The following is a 16,601-nucleotide window of genomic DNA, read 5'->3' on the forward strand; positions in this document are numbered from 1 at the left end:
TTCCCTCTTGCTAAACTGCGTGCGTGTGTGTCCATGCCCGCGACGGTGCACTGAAGTGATTATCCCAGCAGCCTATCTAGCAATGCTAATAGGATTCTTGACAGAAGGGGAGCTTGCCCCCCATTCATAAACTTGTCCTGCCACAATATTTCCTGGATGCAGCTTGTGGCCCATTCATCGCATCTTAAAGGTGACCAGCTTGTCTTCCTCCCAAATAAGCGCCCTCTGAACTAGCTGTGGCAGCTGTCCAGTTTGTCTCGCCCCATCTGGGTAAACCCTCGGTCTCGGTAACACCTTGTGGAAATGAGCTGGACAGGTCCCTGCCACGCTCACCCACACGCAGAGTTGTGTCACAGCACAAGGAGCTGGCTCAGTTGTGCCCAGTGTTCCTTATAGTGATTTTTTTACACACACTAGGTGAAGCTGCTCACCGAATTTTCTCTTTACACCGCGGTGGCTCTCAGCTTACCCAGGGGTCCCAGCTGTGAAGCCATTCTGGATAGCTGAGGCCAATGGGCAAAATAGAGGATCGCAGCCTGGCTGGCTTCCTAAAAGCAGGTATTCATGGAATCGAGTTGTACTTATATCCTTGCTCTGTTTCCTTTCAAGAAAAATGCCAGGGGAAGAGGGAGAGGGAGAGACTGTCAGACAGTCCCGCTAGACATCTCAGTGCCAGATCTCCAGCCATTACCACTCGCCTCCCTCCATCTCAATGGGTTACATTCTTCTGCCCTTTCCCTACCCTGTTTTAACAAATAGGAGCTGGAGCCTTAAGGTATATTAAGGAGCGATATGGATCTGCGCTGATAACACCATTCTGGGATATACATGAGGAAGCCATTAGCTTAAAACTCACAACGAACACAATCTGATAACTAATGGAAGAGGTAGAAGGTCGGGAGCGGGGAGGGAGAGGAAGACTTTGTGTCGGTGCCAGGGAATGGGAAACAACAGTCCAGATATTCATTCCACCTCAGAGCCACATAGACAGAGTGGGTGCCTCGGGCCTGGGTAAGTGGTGATGGCAGCAGGAAGTTTTCCATGAGCTCAGCAGGAATGTATGAACCGTTGTCCACAAGATGCCTGTGTGTGTGCATGTGCGAGAGAGAGAGAGTGGAAGAGAATGAGTCTAGTGTGTGTTGGGCTGTGTACATCACAGGGTACGGACAGGTGAACAAATTATACCGAGTTAAAAGGAAGGGGGCACCTTTGGTGCTCAGCTGTTTTACGGTAACTGCTCCATGTATCCCTCATATCCCCAAAGAAGTGAAAGCTAAACTGTGGTCATTTTAGCCTTGTTTCATTTGGGATTAAATTGGCGGTTATCTTTCACGTACCGCGGGACCGGAGCTGACACATGAAACAGCTATTGCAGGGTAGCTTAATTCCCACTCCCTCCCTGTGCCACCTCCTGGTTTAACTGTGGCTTATTTCTTCATCTTAAGTATAAGATGGAGACTGAAGTATCCCTGTTACTTATGAATGGGCTCAGTTTGCTAATAATCAATTAGCATCAAACTACCTTGGTATGAAGGTAATATAGAGCTTCACACAGCCCTGCTGTGCACACTCTTGCCTTAACTAACACACACACACACACACACACACACACACACACGGGATTCCTGCAACGTAGAACCTCATTAGACTTGTTCATGCTTGAGTTGTCAGTGGAGACTTTCAGACTAATTAAAAAGCATGAGCTCACTTAATGAACGTGTGGGGGTTTATTTTCTTTCAATAGTCACCTTTAGGCAGTCTGAGAGAGGCAGCCATGCCAAACCTTCCTGCATCAGGCTACGGAGTCATCGCCTCTGTTTCTCCCTATTTCTCTCTCCTCCTTTGGAGATGGAGAGAGGAAGAAGGAGCTGTATTTAAATGACACAGGCCCGGATTAATATTGGAGCCCTGGGTGTTTGGTGCTGCATAATTATATAGTGAGAAACACGCCTATGATTTAAATAAACAAGACGAGACCGAATGGAGGGGAAACGGTGGTTCAAAGAGGTGAAGAGACTCAACTAAGGTCATTCAGCGGGTGAATGGTGGGACTGAGGGTCCCCTGACACTCATAGTACTGCCCTACCCACTGAACATAATTATTTAAAAATATGATGAACCATGCTGCTTTATTTTATGAAGTTTGTTTCATATTAGCATCTCGCCAGTGGCTTTAAAAGGTAGCACTGAGATATGGGGAAAGGTAAGGCACTATTCATGGAACGGTGCCCGGGGCCAACACAAAATAATGTGATTATTGCTGTGTCGTCAGTGTGTAGACCACAAACGTGGTGTGACAAGACCACACATAGGTAGAGAGAACCTGGTACCGAAGGCACACATTGTGCAAGCCCTAGCTATGGGTCCATGCTGGTTCTTATATCTTCTACAACACAGACACAGTATGCACCTATAGAGGCTCCCCAAACTATTTAAAGGGATTTTACCTTCTTCCTACAAATACTTGCCATAGTATTTTTGCACTTCTCCACCTCCTGTCACTTTTCCCAAATGCACAGAGACTGACAATACATTTGGGAGAACAATATTACTCTCATTTGTAGTTGGAGAAATGGAAAGCTACAGAAATCTAAGGCTTGGTCTCCCCATAGTTATTGTACTTATGTATCTAGCTTGGTTCAGAAAGGCAAATAGTTAAATTAGTAGGCTAGTAACAGTATCTTATACCCATATAGCTTGGTTCAAGACATTTCCTGTTTCATTCCCCTTAAGTAGACACTCTTTGGGCATGTGTACATGGCCACATGAACTGGTGTCTTGGTTCTGGGGGTTTTGCTGCAGCATTTTTTTTTGCACCTTGCTAAATCTCCACAATACCCCTTAATGAAGCCAGAAATACTGACTGGCACCAAGGCCAAGTTTAATGCTGAAGTCCAATGAGGGCATGGGGCAAACGCTGGTAGGATAGCCCTGAGTAAAAGTGTTTCCTGGGCTACTGTGAACTTCTTTCATCGTTGCATGACCTCCCCCTTAAACCCAGAACGTGACTACCCATGGTAAGTCACTGATGTGATCTTCTGAACCAAAAGGATTCACAATGGAGTCTTAAATTGAAACAGGATAACTATTCTGGAACATCTGTTTCAGAAAGGGGCAAACCCTTGGTGCTATCTTTCCAGGCTGAGAGGAAAGGATGAAGCAAGCAGTCGTTCAATGCATGCAGCAATTGTCTGTGTGTGTGCAAGCATGTCTGTGTGGTGGGTAGGGAAAGCAGGGCAAGGTGGAAGGAGCTCTGCACATCTTCCCACCGCTTGTCTTGTGGAGATGAACGGACCCTGACATCAGAGTAGCACAGACTGGGATCCTCAGGAACCATTTTATTGTATCTAATCTGGAAATCACTACATACATAGCTAGTTTCTCTTTCCAACAGGACCCAACACTCCTTTGATGTCTTGGGGGCACCTGCAGAGAAGCATGGCCATCCCTCTGCTCCTGGACCACAAACGCCTGACCCAGAAATGAAGCTGTGAAGCCATCTGGAGTGCCTCTGTCCAAATCCCTGTTTCAGTCGTGCTTGGAAGAAGTGGTGGGGGGCACCCTCAAAGCATCTTCACTGCCTCATTTCTGGGTGTGTGTGCAGAGCAGGAGAGGGTAGGTGGGGTGTACTTCTTGTGGGCACCCCGTGGTAGCGGCAGACACATAGCTCCTCTCTCCCTCCTCCTTTTCCAAGCCGTTGCTAATTAGAGTAAATCTGCCCAAATGTTTGTGTTTTGATTTTAACTTTGGATGGCGAGTGGGTAAAAATAGAGCAAGCTAAGAATTCCTCTAGAAGTCGCGATGCACGCTAGCCGTATGAAAACAAGGCTGTATCCAAAATCAATCTCCCTGCCACAAGTTGTCTTTGCAAAGCAATCAGATAATCCAGGAGATATTCACGGACGATGCCTAGAAGGAACCGAGGAAGGGGCAGAATCAGTTACCGATGGGCCGGCTGCCTTTCCTCGATGGACACAGCCAGCTGAGAGCGAGGTGCAGCTGCTGCACATTGTGTACTACAGAGGCAATGCTTGGGATTGTGGTTTCCACGACGGATGGCTTGGAAGCCATTGCCGAGATCATCTCCAAGAGGGGCAGTTCCAAACTGGCTCCGATTTCACTGGACCAGAGAGACCCACTTCCTCCCTACGGCTGGCGCAGCTAACCTCAAGCATTAGTCTTGCTTTGCTTCCCCTTCCCATAGCTCTCCTGTCTTGCTCAGTGGGATCACACAGGCATTTGGGGTCACGAGGAATGTTCTGTTTTGACTCTGTAAGCTCAGCAGGGACTGTGAGCTTTTTTAAAAGCCGCGGCGTCACAGTTCTCAGCGTCGGTTGTATAAGAACCAAAAAAGCCCGTGGAAAGTATACACAAGTTTGCTGTTTCCAATTATAAAGATTCCAGTTTGCTGTGTCCCCAGACAGGAGATAGCCTCACGCAGTAAACACCACTGAGGGTTAATCATAGCAGTGAATCCGTGGCTTGTGCGGGTGTGTGTCGCACGGCCGTGTCCTCTATGAAACTGGAATCCTTCCATTGTGTGTCATAGATAACCTTGCTAATGGCTAAAAAAGCCTCTCCTTTAGCTCGGGTGGCAGATCCTGGGTCCCAAGTACACTTCTTGCTGAATCTCTGCATGCATGTGGAAGGGGTGACGGTGAGGAGATGAGTCCTGGACCTTCCCTGCAGGAACAGAGACCGCGGTAGGACTGTGGCAGTGAAGGTCTTTGCTGGGCTGGACAGGAACCCATTTTTCCTGTTCCCCTTTGCACAGGCTTTGTGCTTGAACCATTGAAGACCAGTAAACCCCCTGCTCTGTTGCATCCAGCTCAAAACCCTAGAGCCAGGGTGCCTGGGTCCTACCCCCAACTGTCAGGATGTTTAAAGAAAGGGGAATTTTTTGTGAAAATAAAACATTGGGGATTTTTGATGAAAACCCCAACAGCTTTCATAGAAAAGGTCTGACGGCAACAGAGAAGGTTGGCTTTTTGTCCAAAATATCCACGGGACAAAAAATATATATAATTTCTCAGCTGATTTTACCTGCAACTCTGGGTGTCAGTTCCTTTTAACTCTGTATCTGAACATTAATTGAATGGAGAAGGAGAATTGGGGTCTTGCTGTAATGTTTTTCACTGTTTAAACCTTATAAGTCCCTCTGGGAGGTATTTAAGTTCTCCATACAGAGGATGGGACCCTTCAAACATCTGAGCATCTCCAGTTTGTTGCCGGGTACTCTTTATTTCCATGGAAACCAAGGGCTTCTGATCAATAAGATTTTTGTTTGGCTTTTGTGGATATGCCTTTACAAGAATATGCCTTTGCAAGCATATGCCTTTGCAAGCATAGTCCAAAAACTATTATGCAAATAAGTTAGCTGTTATCTAACGCCTCAAATACCCTCAGGTTTTCCTGGACTTGGTAGGATGGTATAAAGATACGAAAGGATACTCCCTGATTATTCAAAGGCAGAATGATTGAGGCTGTGTAAAGTGAAATCTGGAGCGTGATAACCAACTGTCTGACCTCTTGAGCAGAGCATCTCCACTTCCTCCATTTCTTGGAAGAGCCATGGCTCATTTCACAGCCACCAGTCAAACTTGCACCCTGGCCTTCCTTCTCATTTCCTAGTGGCTTCTGGAGCTCTCAAACAGGGAATGACTCTAATCACAAGTATGTGAAGAGGCTGAGACACTCATAGGTCTGTGGAAAGGCAATGCAAACCAGATGAAATGTGCTTTTCTATAGCACCTCTCTGCCTCTGGTGCCAACAGACACAGACGGTGAATGTGCGGGCAAAAGAAGCAGCCACTCTGCTCACCGCAGTAGCTCTCACACAGCTTGGGCATGTAGTACCCAGCACTTCATCGCATAGCACTTCAATGCACCCAGGCCTTCACGTAGAAATCAAGGGGTTCCTGGAAGCCGGATTCTCAGCAGATGCAAAATGGAGCAACTCCTAATTTACTTCGGTGGAGTTGTGCCACTTAATACCAGATGGCAGACTGGCTCATTGATTCAAAATCCTTAACACGAGCTAAAAATCTAGCTAACAAGCTAAAACGAGCTGCAAATCAGCTTCACTCCATGGAAAACTTTAGGCCAGATCTTCAATCCGTCCCAACTCCACTCAGTGGCTTAAAGTTTTCCACGGAGTGAAGCTGATTTGCACCAGCTGAAGATGTGGCCCATTGTGCTGTGCCAGTTAACACCAGCTGGGTCATATAAGGAAAGGAAGAGAGCCTGAGGCGGCAGGTGGATGAAGGAAGGTATTTAAGATGGCTTGAGTGAGCAAGTGAGCTTTAAGAAGAGCTCTAATGGAGGTGGGAGAAGCTTAAATGATAAAGTGGACAGGAATAAATTGCAGCATAACAGACAGCCAAAATCAGAAGACGTGACAGAGCAAAGAGTAATGCGAGAGGATGAAGGGGGATGTAGTGGGGAATGGTTGCTGGAATAGGAATAGGTCTTTGGAACAAGGCTTTTCAAATGAGCTTGCTTGGTGTGGTTTTACTGTGAGGGGTCATGCCATGCAGTATACACCCTTTCTGAAAATGGGGATTTTTTTCCCCATCAGACTAAGGGGAGAGGCAGGTGGGGGGCTCTGGGCTTCTCTCTGCCCACTTTACTCTATATTGCAAGGGCAGTACAGCACACATTATCTATACTGCACCTCGGAGCACCAGCCTGACTTTCAATATGAGGATTAAATCCTCTATGAATCACTTCCTCCTGTACTCAGAGCTCAGCTACATGAACATGACTCTAAAAAAAAATATCTATTTAGAAACCTTAAAGCTCAAGGGAATCTCAGATTTGCTTTCCTTTAAAAGTGGTCTGAACTGGAAGGAGCTACGGGTCGAGATCGGCTTGTGCTATCATCTTAGCAGCAATAACAGGGGAAGGATGCAGGGAGAGATAAAACCAACGCTGTTCAGAGCCATGTGGGTTTTGATTCCTGCATCAACCTGCTTCATGAGTTGTCCTGTTAGATGTCAGGGCAGTCACTTCTGGAGTAAGGTGCTGTTCTTTGGGAGCAAATTATACTGAAAACTGCCCTATAGCAAGGATCATGGTGTAGAAATGAGAGCAAGAGATGCAGTCTGGTTGTGGGTGCACTTGAACTGTTCACAGAGCCATGCTCGCTCGCATCCCATCCTTCCCTTCACTCAGTTTAGGCCTCTTGCAACCCCTGGCTACATAAGTGTGTGCTTACCCTTGTTCCCACCACAGCATCACTCATATCAACTGTGAGGCTGCATCCACCCAGGTTCCTACAGGAGGATATGGATAAGAATGGGTAGTCAAACCTGCAATTTGGAGACCACAGGCTCTGAGACGGCCCTTGTTCTTGCTTTGAAATAGTGACCTACTTCCACCTCCTTCCTCAAAGACAGTGCTCCTTGGACATATGATGATACTGAAGATGGGCCCTATGAGGATCCCATGCGAGTCTCAGGGAAGAGTTTGCACTGCTGTAGAGTCCCCTCCCTGCAGCCATAGTCCAGGAAGCCCATATCCCCCCCCATCGTGAATCTTTTCAGCTTCCTTTCTAATCACCTTTCGTGCATTCCTCGGCGACGCCTCTGACAATCCCCATAGTTCTGCTTGGTTTCACTTAAAGCCAAGATACCATTGACAGGTTGGGCTGCTGCATAGCAAACCTTTTATTCTGTGGGCCAGGCCCAGGCACTGAAAAGTGTAATCCACTTACAGCATGGAAGAAATCCTCCAGGCGTTCTGATTTCATGCAGTCTTCAAACCCCCGCATGTCAGTGGAGGCTGTTGTAACCCACAGCTTTTCCTCTCCTGTAGCTAGGGGGAGCGTTTCTCCCTTGGATGCGTTCAGTGCCATGTTTGCAGTGCACGCACAAGCCAGCGTACAGGCATGTCACCTGGGGTAACACTGTGCACAAATACGTAGTTCCCCACTCAGTTAGGTTCTTGTCAGGGATTTTATGGGTGTCCCAGGTACGATTTGTGGGTGTACCAATGCACATTGAAAAAAATCACGCTCCCTTTCTGCAAGTCTTGACGTTGCTTGTTCTAAAACCTCTTTTCCTGATAAATGTTTAATCATTTCCTTGTATTTGTCTCATCAGACCCCCTTTACCCCCATTGCAGATGTGTCTAAGCTTAGGTGCATGAAGGTACAGTATGTACCGTAGCGACGCGTGTGCCTAGGGACCTACGTAAGCACTTTCTATGTGAATCAGACCTGCAGGACATCATCATGTGCTCCAAACTGCTCACACACACACACACACACACACACACACACACAGTTTTTTTTCTGCGTGACTAGCAGTTAATCAACACTTTCCTTAATAAGCTGTTACATAATTAGACGTTACTTTTTGGTATACATTGTGAGTGCTGGGGTTTTGCCCGGAGGCTGTACCTTTCCTTCCATCGACTTTATTGCAACACACATACAAATCCTCCTTGGAATTCACAAGCGCTTAAATGGGCAATTTAATATGTGCTGGAATCACAACTTTTAGCTGCAGAGAAAACCCCGCTTTGCTGGGGAACGGAGAAATCAATCAGTGGGAAAAAAAATCAGAAATTGGAAAATGTCTTTGGTGGGTGTGTGGTTGGGGGAGGGGAGGGATTAAAAGAGAAAATAGACTGTAAAAAGTTATATTCTAAAAGAGTCTGGCGGAGGAGAGAGAAAAAAAAATACCCACAGTGCCTACAAAAATACGTGAACAGGAAAATACTCCCAGAACCACAAAAGTACCCACAGTGCCATGAAATAATAGAGCTGTGTAAACATCCAGAGTACCATAAAAATACTGTCTGGAGCATGAAAATACTCCCACAGAGTACTTTGAAAATGGAGTGCCCCAAAGCACCCTGATGAAAATCCCCAAAGTACAGTGAAAATAGCCCAAAGTATCCAGATGAGTGGGGAAAATACTCACAGTACCACAAAAATATTTAGTCTACTGTGGAAATACCCACACTGTTTAAAAAAGTAGCCAAAAGTACCTGAACATTGTGGAAATATTGGTAGTATTGACATGAAAAGTATCAGGGATGAGTATTTTTAGTCATTAGCAGGGATCCTGGTTTTCTCTGATTTAAAAATTCCCCAATTTTGAGTAAAAAAAAAAAAGTAACCCCAAATCTACATTGTGCCATAGTTTAAATGAAACACCACTCAATTATAGATACAGATATGTATAGTGGGGTTTCATTTAAATCATGGCACAATGTGGATTTGGGGTTACTTTTTTAACCCCAAATTGGGGATTTTTTTTCAAATCAGAGAAAAGCAGGACCCTTGGTCCTTAGGAAATAACACTGGAAAGTTAATGACTGCTAGGATATCACATCTGTACTCCTCTCTTTTCCTCTTAGCTTTGCTCACCCTGGGATGAAATGCAGACATCTCTGGCGTGGAGGATGGCCAGCTGTTAACATCAGACCATGCAAGATAGAGGAGGATGTGAAGTCTTCTGTGTCCGTTTGGGAGGGAGGCAGAGTACCATTAGCAAGACTGGAGTTTACCAGGGGCACCACAAAAAGAGCCCAAGTGGTCAGAAAAGTGTGTCTACGTCCCGTTCCAAACATTGGCCTTGCAATGCCTGACCCATGCTGAGAAGCTGGGTTTGAAGGTGAAAGGGTAGCACCCCACCTAGGGCAGGAGGCTTCTTCAATGGGGCTTAGAACAGGACTAACCTTGCGCCAGATGGAGAGGGGCCAGGGGACCATCTCACCAGAGGGCTAGAAATGTAGTTGCAGAGCTTTAGGGAAGGAGAAACAAAGGGAAGCATTTGGCTGGGTTTGGTGTTCCCAGGTGCAGCTGTGTAACCCAAAAGCTAGCTCCAGCGAAGCTGCTCCTAGGGGAAAAGCATTGAAGGAAAGAAGCCAAGCACCAGTGCTAAGCCTGCAGGCTAATCATGCCTTGCCAACCTGGGGATCAGCGGGGTGGGGATATGTTGGTGATCCTACCTTTGCATTGATGAGGGCTTGAAACAGGATGCGAGAGGTCACACGATGGGTGCTGGTGTCCGGGGCGGAGGAGGGGCTCAGAGCCACAATAAAGAGCCTGTGAATGACCCTGTTTTATTAGCACAAAGATACTCCCAGGAAGGAGAGGAGAGTATATGGCATTGCCACCCCCAATGCGGAGGAAACTGTTAGTCTCCAGCTGAAATGATGCTTGCTTTTGTGGCTGGAGACGGGGGATGGATGGACCTGGACGGTCCTGGGTAAGAGGACATGCGTGAGCCCGGTGCACTCCAAGGGAGTGTCTGAGGCAGCAGGGAAGTGATCTCTCACCACTAATACCTAAATTATTGCTGACCCTAGGAGGGCTTGGGGGTCACCTGAGAAAAATATACGTAAAATGATCCCTCCTGCTAAAGCGCCTTTGATGGGTCCTTGATAACAGAGGCCAGGGTCAGGGAGGGAAATCCAGTTTCCAAGGCTGATATTTACCTCGGGCTGCTTTCCCCCTTGGGTTGCCAAACGTCCTTCCCAGTGACACGTATTCCCTCAAATGCCTCATCCCAGAAAACAGAGGTCAATTCATTCTAGGTCCTAAATCTCCCCCGGCAGGCATTTGTCAAGGATTCGTGCTGAACTGGGAAGTGGGCTCTTGTAGCGGGGTGTGAACGGGGGAAAGACCCCCCGAGGTGGCTGAAGGAAGATGCCGGGAAAACCCAGGCTGTTGAAGTGGAGAAATGCTGTCTGGGGAAGCTGCTTCTGCCTTTTCTTTTCATATTCAAAGGCAGAAAAGAATAGAAGTGGGAAGGGAAAAGATGTCTCCTAATTCCACTGGGTGCAGAAGAGCAAAGGGACGGATGGAGATGTAAGGATACCATACGACACAGGAAAGCCAGGGGCCTGAGCGCAGAAGGAGATACAAAAATAAGGGTCTCCTGTACTGCTGAGAGGCATGGGTGAGCTGGTGAGTTGAGTAACTCAAGTCATGACACTGGAGGCTCCGATGCCGAGACGCTCTCAGAGCCACCGAGTGAGCAGCTATAGCCCATATAAATACCATGCTCATGTGAACTCCTACCTCTGGGCACAAGAACTAAGCGCCTCTCCTACAAAGTATTGGGCTTTGGGAGTGTGGTTTGGATACCCGGGTCACACTAGCATGCACAGAGGTAAAGGACACCCCTGTTTAATCCCTGAGGTTACAATGTTTCTGCTCAAGACGGTCTTTCTTTTTCGGCTGAGCTGGTTCATGCTTCAGGTTTATTTAGCGCTAATCCTAAAAGCCAATTGTTTTAAAACTGTGACTAAGTTGGGGAGTAAAAAATTAAGCACCTTGAAGTCTCCAGGGTGGGACAAGAACTTCAATGGTTTTTCCTTGTTTTGGGTCTTTTGGGGGGGAGGGAAGGGGTTGGGGTTTTTTTGCTGTTTGCTGCCTTTTTCAGGAGGGCCTTTGTGTTTTGACAGTCTCTCGAGCATGGCTGACAGGAGCAAACGCACCACTTCAACCCATCCATTGCACTGCTTTTGAGTACTTTTAAAAAAGGCACTTAAGAAATCCAACTGCCCATAAAGATTAGCTTCGTGAGGCTAAGAATAGCTCCAAAAAACCTTGGCTCTGAAAAGGCCTTTCCACTGTAAATGTGACACTTAAGGCTTAATTTCGCTGCACGGTTAACTCACGCTATAACTCAAATGTTGCCCCTAACCCGTGTCCCGTCTGCATACAAGAACACTTAACTTGAGTACTTTTGACTGAAGCTGGCTGGCTTGACTAGAGCTCGAGGCAGCATAACTTAGCTCTGACATGACCATTGCAGGTGGATGCAAGCTCAATGCCACTCAAGCATTGCAAGTCCTCCAGGGCCTTCCCACAATTTCCCCCACCCTGTGCCCAGAAAGGACTGACAAATTCTCTTATAATTCACCGGCAATACATTCACAGAGTGGCTCACTCTATGGCAGTACAGGGAACCAGGGAATATGCCCCCAGAAACTTATTCCAGCACAGTCCTTCTCATCCAAGTTCGGCTACCTCAAGAGGAGTAACTCAAGTGTAGATAAGTTGATTGATTTACCAGCTGTGAAGATGTAGCATCAGATTACCGACAAGACTATTAACTTATCTTTCTACCCAAGAACCCAACCCACCCGTCTTGGAACAGATCTATCTGATACAATAATAGTGTACATTTAAAGACCACATCAAAATATTAACCAAGCCCTGCTGCAAGTAAAGTATTTGCACAAGCAAAGTAGTGTCACAGATTCTGGGCAGCCTACAGGAGCTCCTCTATTGCCATTGATTACTACTTGCCATGGGAAGATGAACAGCTACCAACATGATTGGTGGTACCATGAAATGGTAACATCGCTAGAATACCAGCAAATGAAACGTGACCTATTTATTCCCCAATATAGCTGCAAAATGTGTGTTGTGCGAAGTTACTCAGTTCTAAATGCAAAAAAATAAAAATAAAATAACCCACCCATCCTGCCAATAGTTGAGCTAACCACACTACTAATCTGCTGAAATGAGCCATGGGCATCGGTAATTGCAAGAGCCATACCCAAGTGAAGAGCATAAATAGTGAAAAGAAACCCCCCAAACAAACAACTCCAACAAATCCTGAATGTGTTATTTTTGTTTAAATGAGTTTTCAATGTTACAGTAACCTCCTGGTACATTACTAATAACGATGGTGCCATGAAAAAAAGAAAGCGGGATTGTTACCTTGACTCCTACGTAATATTTAAGCTTATGCATGTTTGCTTTGGGCAGCAACTACAGTGGTCAAGGGTGAGCTTTTAAAAACTTAATTTCAAGAGACTCTCTTTGGCTGCTTTTAGCCTACATGAGGTCCAGTAAAAACAGAAGTCTGATTTCTTAAGCACCTTTTTAAAAGCTTGTACAACTCCCAAATAGCAGAGCAGAGCGGATTAGTACTATTAGGCTGATGCTTGGTTAAAACCTCGCTGGCGCTGATGGAGTAAGTCCTGCCCCTCATTTCGGAGACATGTGCAGTTATTAAGCTTCTGTAGGGAACAAAGGAGCTGAAACGCTAGAAGCCACTAATGTATGGACTGCATGCAAGGAGGGTCAGGGCTGAGCTCTGGGAGTGGAGTTGTGTGTGTACGTGGAGACACAGCTGGGGTACCACAAAGACAGAGACAGTCAGAGATGCGCTAGTAGTATGACCCCAAGGAAAAGCTAGTGGAGAGCTCTTGGGCCGGGTAGTGGCTGGAAAGCAGGTGGGGCTGGAGCAATACAATGCTTCCCTGTCGGCTTCAGGCCAGAGCTCCTAATGTTGTACATAGACACACGGGATCACCGGGAAAATCCATCACCTTCTCTTCTTGATGTGAACAACCCACAATCCCCCAGATATTGGCTAATTGCTGAGTGAAAAGGGCTACTGGCTTGAAGTGTGTGACAAATCTCCATTGAGGGTCACCGAGGTAGGAAGAACTCCCTAGACAACTTCCCCAAGGGTCTTTAAGGTGGGTGTCTTGTGGCCTAGGCTCTCTTGTCCAACCTCTGCAGCCACTGCAGGGTCTAGCACTTCTTTCCATTGAAATGCTTGTGCGGGAATCATCAGAAATGGGATAGGAGCAGAAGCATGCAGTTTTGGCTCTGGTCTGTGTTGGGTCTCTGAGAGAAGCGCAGGCTCCAGTACTGTGTCTTGGGACGGGGGGCTGGGCTATTGTTTCTGCCAAAAGCATGGTCTGTGCAGTGTCTGGAGCCACTTCTGTTGGAAAACAGATGCAGAATAAGTGGAAGAGGTCGGAGTTTGTCCGTAGCGTTGTCACTGTGTGGGGGAAACAAAATAAGGCTCCCCCAAGGCTGCAAATAATTCAGCTCGCGTGCTTAAAGCTAAGCTTGTGCATAAGTATTTGCAAAAGCAGAGGCTTCACAAAGAGCACAAATAACATAAAGTTATTTAGAATAAAGGATTCTTTATTCAGAATAAAGTCAGGGCTAATAATCACCTGTCATGTTACTCATAAGGCTGATGGGATTTAAAAAAAATAATGCATGCCAAACAAACTGTGTCAAGAAAATGCTCAGATGCCAGGTCACTGATTTCTACTCCCACCTGAAAGGTCCTCCCAATTTTGCTACCATTTGCAGACAAATCAGCTGGGGCTGGGGGTGCTCGATCTCAAATTCTGCAGCTGAAAGATCACCCCTGGAGACTCGCTGGGTCCTCTTCAAGTGTCCGATGACAGGTGGCCAACAGGGGTGAAGAATGATGTTCACAGTCACTCACTTGGGAGGTGTTTCATACAAGTGTGACTTATGAGATATAAAACACTCAGGCCTAGAATGTGCTAATCTGGCTCTTTGTCCCGTGTCCCATTCAGCCCATTCCACCAGCAAAGCGGATGCTAATAAACGGGATTGCTCAAAGCTGTGTTTAGGGATGGCTGGAACAGCATATCAGCGAGCGTGAATAGATGCGGCTCTGTTTGAATTCAGCAGAACGCAGATGATTTATACCACTGAAGATCTGGCTCTGTATGTGCATGTCTGCGTTCTTTAGCAGCATTTGGGAGCTGACATGGGTTGGGAAGGGTGGAGAATAAAAGAGGTGTCTCTTTTTCAAACCAACATTTTTTTTTTTAAAGACAAGAGCAAATCACCCTGTCTGAGAAGAAGCCCTTCGGGACAAAGATGGGAACAGGGTTGAGCAATAGAGGGATAGAGGTAATAGAATCACTTTTCATCACAGTCTCATAACTGCTGTCTTGTAGCCATCCTGCTCTTGCGATAGACTTTGCAATGCCTACTAGAGATCCTTCTAGGATACAGCCCTGGGAGCCAGAACCTCATTTGAGTTTAATGTCAGTGAGACTATGCTAGGCACACTGGAGCCAGATTTGGATCCAACGCACATTTTTTTTGGCTCCCAACGCCCAGAGCAAGGAATGTAAATTGGCTTTGCAGAAGTATGTTGATTTTGGTGCCAAAGTTTCATTCGATATCATCTCTGTCTGGCACTTCAACAGCAGGTGCTTCCCGAGGTGACCTGAAGCACATAGGCACAACACAAACATGTATCGGCCGGGCTGCTCTATCCAAAGTGCGTGGTTTGTGTGTCTTTAGGCACCACTGCAATCTGTCGCCTTTAGCTTGGATGCTAACTCAGATAGTCCTCTTCCATAAAGGCTGGAAAGATGCATGTTGTAGCGAAAGCAGGTGTTTTCCCCTGCCCCGCTCTCATCCATTTTGAGCTGAATAAGTCAACATTTATCCGTTAGAAAATATTATTCTTTTATCACTAAGGGCAATTCTGCAAGCCTTGCATATCCCAAGTAGTGCTCAGGGTTGTGAGCAATCCACTAGCCTTAGGGGGATTACTCAGGCAGAGGAAGGGCTGCAGAACGGAGCCCTAGACTGTTAGGGTTAGATTGCTCTGCCTTTACTCACAGTGAATCATGACTTTCCTGGGAAACAGTTTCACTTAAATCAATGGCCGTATTTGTGGGCTGTGGTGGAGCAGCACGATGAGGTGTGTTTAGACCAGTCCCATGACTTCACAAGGAGCTTTGCAGCAGTTTGAAAAAAACAAAATAAAATGGGTTTATTCTCCAGTGCTCTCAAATTAGTGTGCTGTGGGTCTGCTGGAGGCAAGCAGTGTGCAACCACAGAGGAATCACCGGTTGCTCAGATCGGTACCCAGTGGGAGGACTGCTAAATAGAAGGTCTTTGGTCCAGCTGGAGAACCAGGGAGCTGGGAGTGAGAATTTTTGGCCCTATTTTCTTTTTCACCAGCCTTCAAGCCACTTACGTCACTTCTGTTTCTCCATCATCCAAGTGGAGATAACGTCACATCCCAACCATATTAGATATTCCGGTGCTCGTTTCCATTTAGTGAGTGGAGAGCAGATACGTCCATTCATAGCCTGGGAAGAAAGAGCCATTCAGACAGTGTAGCAGGAGGCATTTGGCACCGAAGTCATAATAACAATGGAAACCTGCGCAGGCTTTTCAAGCAAAAGGTAATGTGACAACGAAGGGCAGGGGCAGGCAAAATGGTTCTACTTTCAGTATGAACCGGCCACTAAATCTGCAGCAAATCCAAAAAATACTTTCTCGAAGGGGCCCGTTTTTCACCTGCTGCTGGAGTGGATATGAAAGGGGCAGGAGCACTTGGAGAAATGGGAGAGGTGTAGGTAGCCCAATGGAAAGCAAGAGGCTCGCAACGCCAGTAAAACAATAACCTCTCTAATGCAGCTGAAACGAATGATTATGATTAGATGGCAGCAGCGGCTCCACACTTGTGCAAGCTACAACTCAGAAGTGTCTGCTGCTTGACTCTCCCGTCTCCAGTTCCCTCGCTCTCTCTTTCCCATCTTTAGGCTGATTAGGGAAAATCCAGGTCCAGGCCTGTAGGGTGGATGCCCCCGGATTACATCCCAGCTTGAGGGGGTCAAGCTTCTCTCCAAGTTCCTTTATTTTGGTTCATAATGGTGGTCTCATGCTTAGTTCACTTCTGCATAAAGGCCTCTGCAGAGCCTCCTTATGCTCCTTCAGCTAAAAATCCACTGGAGTACAGAGCTCGGTAACACTGTCTCATCCATGGGCTTAGTCCATTGCCCATTTCAGGATAATGTATGCTGGTAGTTTCTTTTAATTTTGCTCT

The sequence above is a fragment of the Alligator mississippiensis genome, chromosome 13 (genome assembly GCF_030867095.1).
Source record: "Alligator mississippiensis isolate rAllMis1 chromosome 13, rAllMis1, whole genome shotgun sequence".
In the NCBI taxonomy this organism is placed as follows: Eukaryota; Metazoa; Chordata; order Crocodylia; family Alligatoridae; genus Alligator; species Alligator mississippiensis.